Source organism: Varanus komodoensis, unplaced genomic scaffold, assembly GCF_004798865.1.
Source record: "Varanus komodoensis strain SLA01 unplaced genomic scaffold, ASM479886v1 scaffold99, whole genome shotgun sequence".
NCBI classification, from domain to species: domain Eukaryota; kingdom Metazoa; phylum Chordata; class Lepidosauria; order Squamata; family Varanidae; genus Varanus; species Varanus komodoensis.
The window spans coordinates 1,490,042-1,504,099 of NW_025336676.1; the positions used below are offsets into that span (position 1 = coordinate 1,490,042).

Below are 14,058 nucleotides of genomic sequence, written 5' to 3' on the forward strand. Positions count from 1 at the left end.
CCCCCCCCCCCCCCCCCCCCCCCCCCCCCCCCCCCCGCTGTGGCACTTATTCCTGGCCTCTGGATCATGCCACAGGCCCAGTCAGCCCTGTCTGGACTGCCTGGCAAGACTAGTCCTCCTGGCTTAGGTAAGTGGGGTGCAGAGGCCTGCGGTGCATATTCCCAGCTGGGGCTGCCTTTCTCAGTCTCCCCCACCCAGCCCCCCACCCAGACAGCAAGGCGCTTGATGCTACGTCCACAAGGGGCTCCTTGCAAGCAACACCTCCACCCCACAGCTCTGCAGGATGCTGGAAGGGTCAAATCCCGTCTGGGAGTCTACATTGACTTTACGGTAACCACAGGATTGAACATCTGTGTTTTGATTTGTGTGTGTGAGGGGGGGGGATCTCCGAAGAGAGAAGGGCAGATGAGTAGGTAGGGTGGGGAGACGGGAGGAGGGGGCAGAGAGCAGGGGCTACATTGCGCACAGAAGGCTCCCGGTTCAAACCTCAGCAACATCTTCAGGCAGGGCTGGGGGAGGATCCAGCCTGAAATGCTGGGGATCTGCCCTGGCCAGTGTCGTGCGGTGGATCCCAGGCCTCACTGGCCGGGGGCAGCTTCCCGCACCCCTCCCTGTGACTGGTCTGGCCGAGGCGGGCTGGTGTGGGGCGGCACCCTGCTTCCTTCCCACGTGGCCGCCTGAGTGCCCCTGGCGACCTGCAAGCCTGGGAGGAAGTCAGCAGCACCGTTGCTGCCCTCACTTTGGGGCAGCTTAGCCATTGGGACTGATGGGATGTCCCCCCCCCCCCCCCCCGGTTCTGCTGCCTCCCTTTGCTACCCCTTCAGAGCCCTCTCAGCAGGCAGCCATCAGCCCTGCTCCCATCAGCAGCTCCTGCCGCTGCCTCATGGCTGCTCTGCATGCAGGCACGTTGAGCCGGGGCCCGGCCCTTGCGCCAGCACTCTGCATGGAGCCGTGCCCGATTTTCTTCCAGGGTGCTCTGGGTAGGCTGGGCGTTTTGTGCTGTGGCCCATTTCTGGGCAGGTGGGCAAGCGTCCTGGGGCTGCGAAAGGGGCACCTCTTGCTGTGGGGGCCTGCTGTGCTTCAGGGAAGCCAGTGGCAGCACTGCAGATCCTGCCCTTCCTCCTGTCCAACCTCTGGCCACTCCTGGAGCAGTATCCCCTCAGCAGCATCCCCATTGCTGATGTGGCCTGTGGCTGCTTCCTTCAGAGTGGGACTGGCCACCGACTGTTTCGGGGCACTTCTGCAGAACCGTAGAGCAGCTCTCTTCCATGCCTCCCTCCCTTCTTGTGGCAAGCGGCATCTTTCTCCTTCCGCAGGTGCGCTTTCTTAGATGTGTGTGTTTGACTGGACACACTCTGGTGCTTCTGCTTAAGCAGGTCTCCATTCTTGCATGTTGGCTGCATTTTGCAGAGGGCTTGTGACATGAGGTACTCGTGGCCAAGCCTCTGTGTGGCCTGCAGAAGGCCCTTGATGCAGTTGCCTGCAGGTGGGAACAGGGAAACATCTGCCTACAGCCCTGAAGACCCATCGCTGCCTGTTGGGGTTGCTAAGGCTGTGCCAGCTGGACAAACGGCCCGACTTCCTTGCTCCTATCCCAATCAGCCCTTGTTCCAGAACCGTGAGGTCTAGAATCTTGTTTTATTTTAAGGGAAAGGACTCTAGCACAATGCTAGAGCCCTGCTTCTTGCATGCTGAAGGCCCCAGGGCTTGACAGCATCTCCAGAGAAGGCAAGCAAAGCATCTTGTGCCTGAAATCCAGGAGGGACAGCTGTTACTGCTTGCCTGTCTCTGTTGACAGCACTGGGCACAGGGGCACCGACTCAGTGCAAGGCAGTGTTCCCAGGATCCCATGCTCAGCAGGACTGCTCTGTTCTGAGTCCTTTCTCAGTGCAGGCAGGGCTCCTGACGCATCTCCCTCCCTCAGTCCTTCTGATGTTATTGTCCCACTGTCTGGGGCATGTGAAGTCTTCCTTGCGCCGTGAACCAGGGAGGAGATCCCTTGGCTCTTCCTCTTTGTGCAGGTGCCACCTGGCTGGCTCGGGGCTCCCCATCACCCAGCCAGGTGGTGGCAGCCGCCAGCAGGATGCTGAACTGCCAGTCAGGCACCTCTCCCTGCGCTGCGCCCTGGTGTTCCCTTTCCTTCAGACATCGGCCAGCTCTCCTTCCCCCGGTGTGTGTGCTGCGCAGTCCTCGTCAGCAACTGCCTCTGGAAGAGCTGGAGACAGCCGGGCCAAGTCAGTCCTCTTGCTGCACTGCACGCCAGCCGCCTCTGGCACTGTGGTGTGACCTTTTGCAGCCGCCGCCGCCGCCTCGTTGTGGTTTTCTCCTGGCTCTGTGCAGCAGATCCGCGCCTGACCTTTCTTTGCTCCTTGCTCTTCTCACAAAGGTTGTTTTGCTCAGTTGCACTTTCCTGCCTCGGCCGGAGCTCCTGTGCCCCACGTTGCTTTGCTTGCTCGCAGGAGAAAGGGCTACTTCTTCTGGGGTGGGGGGCGGGTGCCATACAGAACCTGCTGCAGAGGTTTGGAGGCATCTCTAGGACTGATGACAGCAAGGCCTTTTGTGTAATTACTAGTTCATTCTTTTCTACTGAGTATATATCCTGCTTTTTCTTCCTTGTTCACGGTTCCAAGATGACTTGCATGGTCGTCCTCTTCTCCATTCCATCCTCAAAGTGACCCTGCGAGGTAGACTAGGCTGACTAGCCCAGAGTCACCCAGGGAGCTTCATTATCATGTGGGGATACAAATCCTGGTCCCCCTAGTCTGCCCTGTCACCCCGGACTCCAGGAGCAGGACAGTCGGTGCCCTGGATGCTTGGCGGCAAAGCCCCGCTTGGAGGGTGCAGGGTCCTGCCCAGGCAGTGGGACTGATGAAGGCCTCTTCTGCCTGGCCTGCCAGGGTGGGCTGCCAGGAGGAGCAGCGAGTCCTGGCCCAGGCTAATCCTCCTTCCGGCCTGCAGAAAATTTGGATGTCAGTTCTCAGCATTCCTGCCAGGCTTCCTGGAGCTGGTGCCCCAAACATTTTGTGTTTTGGGCCACTTCCAAGAGTTGCAGTCCAACACATCTGGAAGAGACCCAGCTAATGCTGAACTGTACCGCTTGTCATCCTTCTTGTGACGTGTCTCTAGTGGGGCTCAAACAGGGCCCCGAAGGGCTTTTTGTTGTCTGGAGCATTGGAGGTCATTCCCCAGCCCGTGCCTGAGTCTGCCTATGAACTCAGAGCCACGGTGTGGCTGTTGGCACCCCGTTGCCTCTTCTGGTTTAGTATCCTGCGGCTCACCACCTTCCCCCACACCTGCAGTGGGTTTTTTTTAGCGGAGAGGCAACTGCTTGCCTCCTGTTCCTGTCCTTAAAATGACTTCTCTTGGCATCTCTTTCTCACTTTCTCTCTCCCTTCACCTGAAAGGGATCTGTTTGCGTTCCTCCAAACAGCGTGTTTCTAAGCTTCCAGAAATGGTTTGCAAAGTCCCGTCTCTGCTCAGGAGGCATGCTATGTTATGTTCCATTCATCCTCTGCCTCCTGCCTTCCCTGGCAGTGAGAGGTCTCATCCCGCTGAACTAAAAATGGTGCTTGGCATTGCTCATGGGCGTTGGTTGCCATGGCTTTTTGGGTGTGGGTTTAATTTGGAGGCCCAAAATACCATCTGATTCAGAGCCAGTGGCTGGAGTGTTGCTTTTCAGCCCCTTGCCAGCATGTTGGCTCATTCTCCAAAGCCCCAGTGCGCTGGGGGAGCGGGGGCGGAAGGGGGCTGGAGAGGTGAGCCTCTAGACAGCTGAGCACCTTCCAGCTCCCTTTTGGCTGGGAAAGCCTCCCACTGTCTGTTGCTGCAGTATTTAAGCTTGATGGACTGAGGCCCCCTGGGTGGCCCATCGCTTCTGATCCTGGGGATCCCCCAAGGGCAGTTGCCTGGGGACCCAGAGCAGCTGTCTGGCCTCAGCCTGCCTGCAGGGCAGCCCAGCACCGTTCAGTCTCTCTGGCGCTACAGCCTCTCCAGGTCAAGTAAGTCCAGGAGATGGCAAGGGAAGCCATCTCAGGACACCATGTCCCTTGCAGGCTTCCCTAGTGGTCTTGAGCCACCCCCCAGCTCCCATGTAAGCAGTCAGTGAGTCAAGGAAAATGAAAGCATCTTCCAGTCCCTTTCTTTATATATTTATCCATCACACTTCCTTGCCTCCCAATAACTGAGGCTTTCTGAGGAGCCTCCGACAAATACAGTGCTTTGAATGATAACAAAAAACTTTTTGAAGTTTAAAGCAGTGATAATGAAGCCAGTGGTAAAGACAGCTACAAGGGAAAGATGTCAGGAGACAAGCACGGATTCCAGAACGGCCGAAACAGAAGCCCTGCCATCCCTGGGAGGAAGAGAAGCTGGAGCAGGGAAGGGTCAGAGTGTAAGTGTTGTGGGTGATCTTCCTTGGGGGTGGTGTTTTGGGACGGGGGCATCCCCACTGAATCAGCTCTCTCCATAGCAGCTGCCAGAGGTGCAAAACGGGTAGAGGCCAGTTTTATGCTCCTTTGAAGGGTTGGTGCAGAAGTGCTGCCCCAAATTAATTCATGTGCAATGCTGCCTCCTGCCGCCGCCATTTTAATTTTAAGACTGCGTGTTTTTCTGCCTTCCCATATTGCATGACTCAAGGCAGTGGACAGGAATGTTAAATCCTTTATTACAAATGCTTTACTTATAGCAGAAATATTAAAAGTCTTCAAAAGAAATAAGACCTGCTGACTAGGAGAAGAGGATAATGCATTCCTGGGACCCCTAAGGAGCAGGGGCCACCCCAGAAAAGTCCCTGTCCGCAGTTCCTTCAAGGCTGCAGGGGAACTTGGACTCAGCACAAAACCTGATTTAAAGGTATCCTTTGGATCCCAGGGCCCTTTAGGCCTTCTGTGACGTACCCTGATGGTCACCCTGTCACACCCCTGCAGGCCGAGGGCCCTGTTTCTTGGTGGATAGTTGAGGCATAAACATTGCGTTTGTTGCCTGATTAAGTTTCAAGTCCCTTTCTCCCGATCCCTGACATGGAATCTCCCTTTCCATAGAGCAAAGGTTCGACCATTACCGTCCAGTTTCCCACCACAACCCGGCAGTCTCTGCTGGCCAGGTGTCCTCAGCACAGGCCCTTTGGGGTGGACAAGTCATTAGGATTTTCCATGCCAACATGTATTGCTTTGCACTGGCTTACACTGAATTGCATCCACAATTCTTAAGGCAAAGAATCGAACGCATCCCTGTGCCTTCTGTTCTGGGAGGGGGCTGTGCACCCCCAGTCCTAAAGCAGGGTAGTTAAGACTGTTTCTCCGTGCACTTTGGTGCAGAGCGACGCTTTGCAGCTGACGGGCAGCGTCCCTGTTGGGGAGGCAGCTCCGTGGCAGAGCTGCTCCCAGGTTCAGATAAGCAACCCGGGGCAGATGCAGGCTGGCACTGTTCAGACATGCTGTAACAGTGGGAGTCTGCAACCTCTTTTGGCTGCCTTCCCTGGACCGAGGGGCGGCTGCCTGCTAGGATGGCCGTGCAACAGGCTGGCCTGCCTGCTACATGGCCCGCTGGGCGCCATGCCAGCCGAACACCGTTGTGTAAGAATCTGCTCAAAAAGCAACCCCAGAGAAAACGAGAAGGGGGAAAACCCTGGAGAATAGTAACCAGCTTGTGCAAGAGCGTCCGAATGGTCTCAGCATGACCTCTCCTAAAAGCTGCTGCTTGGTCAATGGCACAAGAGGGAGAGCGGAACTCCCTCCAATGTTTGGCAGGCACTTTGTTGGCAGAGCAGATGAGAGCTGAGTAAACCTGTGCAGGCTTCTCGCTGAACCATCTGTGCTCACAGGCTTGCTAAGCTCCTTCCACGCTGCCCCCTGTGACACGAGGAGAGTGCGCTCCCTTCACACCCATGGCCGCCCACTCGTGCTCTTTCAGCAAGAATGACGCGCAAGGTGTAAGGTCCAGGGTGCGGACGGCAGGCACTGCGGGGGCTCATGGAGGAAGAGGGGCTGGGGAGGCAGCCGCAGATGCCGCTCACGGGCATGGAGTCCTGCCCGCAGCCCCACCGCCCGGCCGCAAGATAAGCGCCGGGGCAGATCCATTCGCTTCCCCTTGCTGGGCGTGGCTCGGCCGCAGCAGACGGCAAGGTCGAGGGCACGAGAGCAGGCAGCGAGAGCTGGATGCTGGGGCCGGGGCACGGGAGCAAGGTGGAGTCCCGCGGCAGTTCGGAGGGCCAGAAGCGAGGGGCGGCTTGTTTAACGGCCCGGGGCAAAGCCAGGGAGACGACAGAGCCGAGCAAACGGAGTCGCGACGTCACAGTCCGAGGCCAGGCTCCAGCAAGACAGTCAACAAGGTGAGGCCGGGGCGGAGGGGTGCCGGTACCTGGGGATCGGGGCCGGAGCCCGGCGGCAGGCGGCAGGGTCCGGGCGAGGCGATGCAGAGCCGGAGCGCAGGGGAGCCCCAGGACGGCGGGTGTCGCTGTGGCCAAGAGCGGCCGTGCAGGGAGGGCTTGGGGCTGGTCCCCAGGGCCCCTGCTGCACTGCGGAGTTGCCCCTCGGCTGCTCCCTGCAAGCGCCTGCAGGGGCTTTCCTTGTTCTGCAGGCACGTCCAGGCCGCGCAGCCTGAGCCTGACCAGGGCAGCTGCTGTGGGAAAACTTCTCCTTATTTATTTAATTTATTTATTAAAACATTTCTATGCCACCCCTTGCCGAAGCCTCGGGGCGGCTTACAACACAATAAAATACAACAAAATACAAAAATAACAATATGAAATGAACAGTATAAAATAAATAACAATATAAAAGAAGTCGCCCTGGCCCTTAGGTCTGGGAACTCAGTGGAGAAGCCTTTGTAAGGGAGGGGGCTCCCCTGACCTTTTAAATTAGCAGTTGGGGTGCTAAGGAGCTGGAGGATTCCAGTTGACTGCAACCTCCTCTGTTAGGTGCGTGGGGCTGTAAGGAAGTTTTCAGAGTGGCAGGGAGAGGATAGTCAGCAGCAAAGCGGGGCAGGAAACCCGAGGCTGAGACGGCGGCCATTCACAGAACAGTTGTGCATCACGCAGACCTCCCCAGGTGGGGTGAGGCACTCATGAACGGGTCATGTGAGCAGAATCCCCGATCCTGGTTCTAGCTTGTGACGATAGACTTCATGTCTTGTGTAGAGGAGCAGCTACCGGGGAGGGAAGAGTCTGCTTCTCTGCACACGGCAGAGTTTCTCTCCTGCCCTTGTAACCCTTAACCCTTGTAATGCTTTGATGCCTTCCTTCCTGGTCCCCCCCCCCCCACTCCTTGGGGCTACCAAGCTGAGCTTAGGCTATAATGGACATACTTTCCAAGACAGGCAGGTGTGTAGGGTACCATGTTGGTTTCTGCATCAAAAGCTACCTTTACCACGAGTGCAACACACCTGCTTTGCTTTTTCCTTGAGTGGCTGTTGTGCTTATCTGCAAATGTCTGGTGCAGTTACACTTTGAAGCTACTTTGCTCGGTGGAGGGATGTGGCCTGGCAAATGAGCCAGCCAGGGTGTGCTGAGGATGAGATGGATTGGCACGTGGGTCTGGCCAGGTGGTGCTGTGCAAATCCCTTATCTGTAGCAGTTGAGATGTCTGCCTTGTTTTGGGAACAAAGGATCTCCATGGGGCAGCTGACAGCATAAGAAAAAGAAGCAGAAAGAAAATTAACCCGTAGAGGCCAGAATGCAGTTCAGGTCCCAGCTGTAATTCCAGGTTTCTGCCCCAGATTAGCAGCTTGCATTCTGTCCTGAGCGCAGGCTTCAGCTGCTGGCTCTGGTGGTGTCAAAAATAGCACCCTGGCCCAAGTGAGAGCCACTGTGGGATTACGTGTCGCATGTCGGACTGGGCAGACCTGTATGAGAGCCCCGCGTGACCCAAAGGCGACCCTGTCACTTGTGTGACCTGGAGGATACAAGGGCGATGTGCGCTCCTCCGATGTCTTTGGGTGCCACCAAATTCTGCTCACATTTTTCATACCATGCACATTTGCATCAATTCTGCCCATGCCTCCTGCTGCCTCTACAGCACAGAGGACCCAAAGCGGCAGCATTCCTCATTGGGGTGTTGCTACAGCCTGCTCGCAGTTTTGGTCACTTCTATCCTCCTTCATCTCTAAACTTAAACAGCAAATACGGCCTCCTAAAACAAATTAAGTTCAAAGTATGAGGCACCACTGCATTAGGTTTTATGTAAGGAATGTCAAGTTAGTGCATTTTCTGTACGTTACTGAGGAGTGGTTTTATATATACAATTAAAAAAGCACTGGAATGGCATGGAAAGGCACGCACTGAAATACATGAGCATCGCGCAAGAGATGTTTCACAAGAAGAGACAACCTGGGTGTACAACAGGTGGCATTTACATTGCAACCGCATATTTCTTACTTTGTGTGCAGTTCGAATGCAGAAGCATCATTTGCACTTCGGAGCAATTTTATCTCAACTTTAACATTTGAACTCGGGATCTTTCAAAGGTAGAGTCGTTGTAAGTACAAGGCAACACCATAGATGGAGAATTCTGTGGAAGAATCTGGAAAGGTGTTGCTCTTTTCAAAACTCTTCCCTTGCCCTCTGCGGCCTGGAGGAGAACTGGCGTTGTCTTCTGTGCGGGAGTCGTACTATGGAAGGAAAGGGGCCTCATCTTGCAGCTGTGATGCTTCGGGCACACTTAATTCTTTGCAAGGACACTTGTGTTCCGCACGGGCCTCAGGTGGCCAGAGATCCTTTGGCCAGCACTGTGGATGATTCCCACTTTACCGATGGGAGGGGCAAGGGCGCTCCTCGTACCAGCGTTGCCGGTGCTGCTTTTGGCAACCCAGCCTGTTCCGTGGTGTGTCTGGGTGGCCGGGGCTCCCCAGCACAGTCTCCTGCTTGTGTTGATGCTGCAGGCGAAGGGGAAAGGCCAGAGAGGCCTCCTGGGTAACAAGGAACCGCCAAAACAGGAGACAGATGAGTCTCAGTCTCTGAGAGAGCCGCTCCGTTTAGAGACTGTTTACAGCTCTTAATTACAGGCTGGCGAGAGTCTGGCAGGCCTGCCGTGGCGCTGGGGCTCTTCTACGGTCTGGGTTTCTGGCAGCCGCGCTGCTGCTGGATTAGCAGGGAGGGGACTCTCCCCGGCTGGCGGCAGGGGAGGCTTGCCAGGACGCTTCCCGGCCTGCCCTGGAGCACCCCCCACACTGACACGGGGCCCCAGCGCCCGTGCCCAGAAGCTCCAGGTTGCTGTGCTTCTTCTCCGGGTGATCCTGGAGACGGCAAAGGGACCCGAGCAATCATGTACTGATGTGTTAGGTTTTTATCCTGCTGCGCTTAGGCCAGAGTTACCTGATGGAGGGACGGGGAATGCTTGTGCTGGACTGCAGGTGTTACTGGACTGCAAACCCCATCAGCTGGCTGGGAGCGATAGGAGCACAGTGCAGCGCATCTGGGGGCTTGTATGCTCCCAGCCCCTCCGTGAGCGATGCAAGGACTCCTGCTGCTGAGTGCTGACCATTTTCTACAAAAGCTGCAGCCTGCCAGAACGGATTAGACCAACCAAATCAGTCCCCCCTCAGCAGCACTGCAGCTGCCGATACAGAAGGTCCTGGGTTCAAGCCTTGGCATATCCAGGTAGGACTGGAGAAGATTCCTGCTGGAAACTCTAGATAGAGTATGTAGGGGGGGCTGTTAGATGCACCAAGGCCGCTTCATTTGCTGCTTTTAAATACTGTTTATCCCTCATAAGGAATTTTATTTTTTGTGGGGGAAGCGCCATAACACTGTATCAGAACCTGTGTTTTGCATGTGGAAAGTCTCATTTTCCATCCCCAGAATCTCCAAGTAGGATTGGGAAAGACCACTGCCTGAAATTCAGGAGTGCTGACATAAAGCAGCTTCCTCTTCAAATTAGCTCTTTCTTCAAAACCATGAAGAGTGGAATCTTCATTTATCTTTTGTAGAAGGTCCATAGCTCAGTGGTAGAACACACATGCCATGTCTGCAGAATGTCTCAGGTTATAAGAGATGTTAATCCCTGTTCCAAGCCCAATTTTCTACCAGATGTGTTGGACTACAACTCCCAGAATCCTCTAGCCACCCTCAAGCAACAGGACATGGACTGGGAAGATGTGTTCAGAAAGAAAAGGAGCACTAAACCGTTTCCTTCCACCTTGAGCATATTTTGCTGGCCGCATGGATTTTCCCCATTTCCTGAAGGTTCTCTGCATTTTCTGGCCATGGCAGCGATGCGGCTTGTACAGGAATTCTGCATGCACCATGTGCTCCGCTTGGGCCACCACACCACGCTTGCACGGCCACTTGGAGCAGTGGGAAGGGTGTGTCCTGCCTGAGGTTCCTCAGGAGCAGGGCCAGGGAGTTCTCCCAAGGGAGCACCTGTCTCTTTTTTGGCATTCTGTCTGCCTTCGAAAGCTGCCTCTGGTTTCGCAACAGCTCCCTTGTACCTTCTTTTCCCACTCCAGAGCTCCTTTTTGTCCCGCCTCTGTGAGAGAGGTTGCAGCAGGGCACCTCCTGTCGCCTCATGCAGACTGGCAGCTGCCTTGAACCCCTTGGCAGCCACCAGATGGGATCTTATTTTTGCCTTGCCTGAATTCACTTTGAGAGGCATGAAATACCTTGGCAGGTGAAATCCCAAGATTCTGGCACTGTTTCAGGTGGAATGCTCTGTTTCTGGCCTGGTGCCCAGATCCTGATCTCTGTGTGCTTCCAGGATGTCTCTGGTCCCCCAGGATGATGCCCCTCACAGGGGGTGGACATGGCAGGGCAGCTTCAGTTTTACAAACCGCATTCTTGCCTCAATCTTCTGACTGATTTTGGGGATAGTCCCTGCCCTCAGGCTTAGGGTCCAAAAGGCTTAACAAAAATGGAAAAAGAGTAGGAGTGGGGGAACATAAGCCTCAGGCAGCAGTTCTGAGTTGCAGAGCCCTGCAAGGTGTTTCTCTTGGCTCCCTGGATTTTTCCTTCTCTGGGCAAAGGAAGGAGATCGGCTTGGGCTGCTTCTTGCTGTGAAGTTCTTTCCCAGTGTCGGGGGAGGGATGGGATGGGGTGGAGTGGGGTGTAGTCTTCCAACGTTGCTGGGGTCTGTGGCTGATGAATCTGAAGCTCATAATATTAATCGTAATTTTATTTTTTTCCTTTTTTACAAATTGAGAGAAGTAACAAGCATCTAGGGCAGCCTTCCCCAGCTGGTCACCTCCAAATGCATCAATGGCTGGTTTAAGCAGCTGGAATGTCAGGAGTTGTCACCCAGCGCATCTGGAGGGCCCCGGCTTGGGAGAAGGCGTTCCAAAGGTGATGATCCAGTACTAGCTTTATGGGTCAGTCCAGCAACAGCTCCCTGCTGAGTGCACCTGCGCTGGCCCAGCTTCCCCTCTTTGCAGCCCACCTTTTCTCCATGGACTGGGGAGGGGGCAGGATGATGGCAGGCCGCATCTTGCCTCTTTCTTGGCTGCTTCTAGAACTGAAGTGGGGAGCAACCATCTCAGTGGGTAGATTCTCAGGATGAAGGATGTTCTGGTGCGGCCACCAGGTTCCATCATCCCTACAGCTGACCTTCACAGCCTCCCAGAGGAAGAGGGGAGCTGTACTCCAGCACATCGGATCAGCACTGGGGTGAGCAAAGTTTGGTAGAGCCGGAGCAGGGGAGTCCATAATGGCATGCAGTGGCGCACTCCTTCCCCCCTGGCCTGCATCTGCTTATACTCCTTGAGTGTAAAATGCACTTTCGGAGCCGTTCTGCATGGGTTGATACAGGAATCCCTCAAAGAGAGGAGCAGAAGAGTGCGTGCGTGTGTGTCTGGAGCTAAATAGATGAGGCAGGTGTCTTGTGCTAGAAATCTGTTGCTCGGTGCCTCTTTCGTTTCTCCCTTGTCCTTTCTTCGCCTTGTGCTAAGTGTGTGAGAGTGGCAATTGATGGACTGAACGCAAACAGTACTGTCTTTTCCTCTCTTTTTCTCTTACTTAGGGTTTTTGAGATGGAGTTGACTTTGGGAGGGGCTGTGTTGGTCAGACACTTGAACACAGGGACATGGTGCCCATGACTGCGTGTCTTTGTTACAGGGATGGGAAATGCTATAGTATGTATCAAGAATCACGGAATAGTAGAGTTGGAAGGGGCTTATAAGGCCATCAGATCCGACCCATGCTCAGTGCAGGACTCCCTCTCAGAGGGCTGTCCAGTTGCACCCTGAATGCCTCCAGAGTGGGAGAGCCAGAACCTCAGCTTCCTTTTTTGTGCTGCTCCAACAGTCAGGAATTTCTTCCTGATATTCAGCCAGAATCTGACTTCCTGTAACTTAAACCTGTTATTCTGTGTCCTGCACTCTGGGGTGACCAAGAAGAGATCTGGTCCTCCTCTGAGTGAAAGCTTTTCCAGTATGGGAAAAGCATGTTCACATCTTCCCCCAGTTTTATCTTCTCCAGGTTAAATATGTCCAGTTCTTTCAATCTCTCCTCATAGGGCTTTGTTCCCAGATGCACAGCTTCTAGTGCTTCTAGGAGTACGAGAAGCTGGGACTTCAAGAGGGCCGACTTTGGCCAACTGAAGGCCAGACTGGGGAAAGTCTCCTGGGATGGGATGCTGGAAGGTAAGCGAGTTGAGGAGGGGTGGCTGGCACTCAAAGGGAGGTTTTGGAGGCGCAAGCCTTGACGATACCTCTAGTCAGTAAGGTGGGGAGGCGGAGGAGAGTGCCGCCATGGATGCAAAAAGGTGGTTAGAGGGATTAGACGAAAGGGGAACCTCCGTAGGAATGGGCACTGGGGCAGGTAGACAAAAGGGTCTACTGGGAGGAGGAGGCCCGTTGCAGAAGGATTCTTCGCAAGCCTAAGGCTGATTACAAGCTGAGACTTGCCAAGAATATCAAGAACAACAAAATGGGCTTCTTTCACAGCATGTAAATAGGGAGAGGAAGGGGAGACAAGTGGTGGGACCACTAAATAAGGAGGAAGGAGATCCAGTGACTGATATGAGGGAACAGGCACAGATGCTAAATGACTATTTCGCCTCTGTATTCTTCCCAAAGCAGGATGGGGGAGATCCGCATAGGAGATTAGATGAGCCAGGGACTTAGGGGCACAGACTAGAGTAGCCCCCCTTGAAGTCGAGGGGCTCCTCAGGGCATTGGACATTACAAAGGCACCAGGCCCTGACGGGTTACACCCGAGAGTACTTCGAGAGTTGGCAGGGGTTCTCTCATGCCCGCTGGCCTCCATTTTTGAGGCCTTGTGGTGAACGGGTGAAGTTCCAGAGGACTGGAGGGTGGCATCAGTGGTCCCAATTTTCAAAAAGGGTAGTAGAAGGGACATGGGAAGTTACAGACCTTTTAGCCTTACGTCCATTGTAGGAAAAACAATGGAAAGGCTCCTAATAGAGAGAGATCTAGTGATGCTAGATAGGGAAGGGAGGCTGACAGCCACACAACACGGCTTCTGCAAAAACAGGTCCTGCCAGACAAACCTTGTAGGATTCTATGACAAGGTTTCGAGGTGGCTGGATGGAGGGGATGCAGTGGATGTGGTATACCTGGATTTCAGCAGGGCCTCTGACAAAGTGTCCCATGATATCCTGGTGGAGAAACTGAGGAGTTTTGGGATACACCAAAGCACTGTCCGGTGGATTAGGGCATGGTTGACTGACCAAAAGCAGAGGGTAACCATTAGTGGGGAATCATCGGGATGGCGGCCAGTGACAAGCGAGGTCCCCCAAGGCTCTGTCCTGGGGCCGATCCTGTTTAATCTTTTCATCAACCACATGGAAGAAGGGGTGAACAGTCTGCTGGCCAAATTCGCAGATGGTACTAAAACCGGGGCAGTGGCCACAACTGAGGAGCAGGTACTCCAGATGCAGAAGGATCTGGACAGACTATGGAAGTGGGCAGGAGACAACAGGATGGCGTTCAGTGTGGATAAATGCAAGGTCTTGCACTTGGGGCATAGGAATGGGTGTCATAAGAACAGGTTAGGTGACAAGTGTCTGGAGAGCAGCACTTGTGAAAGGGACCTCGGGGTGCAGGTTGACTGCAGGCTGAACTTGAGCCAGCCGTGTGATGCGGTGACCAAGAGGGTGAACACCACCCTTGGTT

The 14,058-nt window shown here is 54.6% G+C and overlaps 1 protein-coding gene across 1 annotated transcript in view; it reads left to right on the forward strand.

Moving 5' to 3' along the window:
* The window catches only part of GNG7 (G protein subunit gamma 7), a 63,081-nt gene that overhangs the window by 27,688 nt on the left and 21,335 nt on the right, over positions 1 to 14,058 (forward strand). The window lies entirely within an intron of this gene.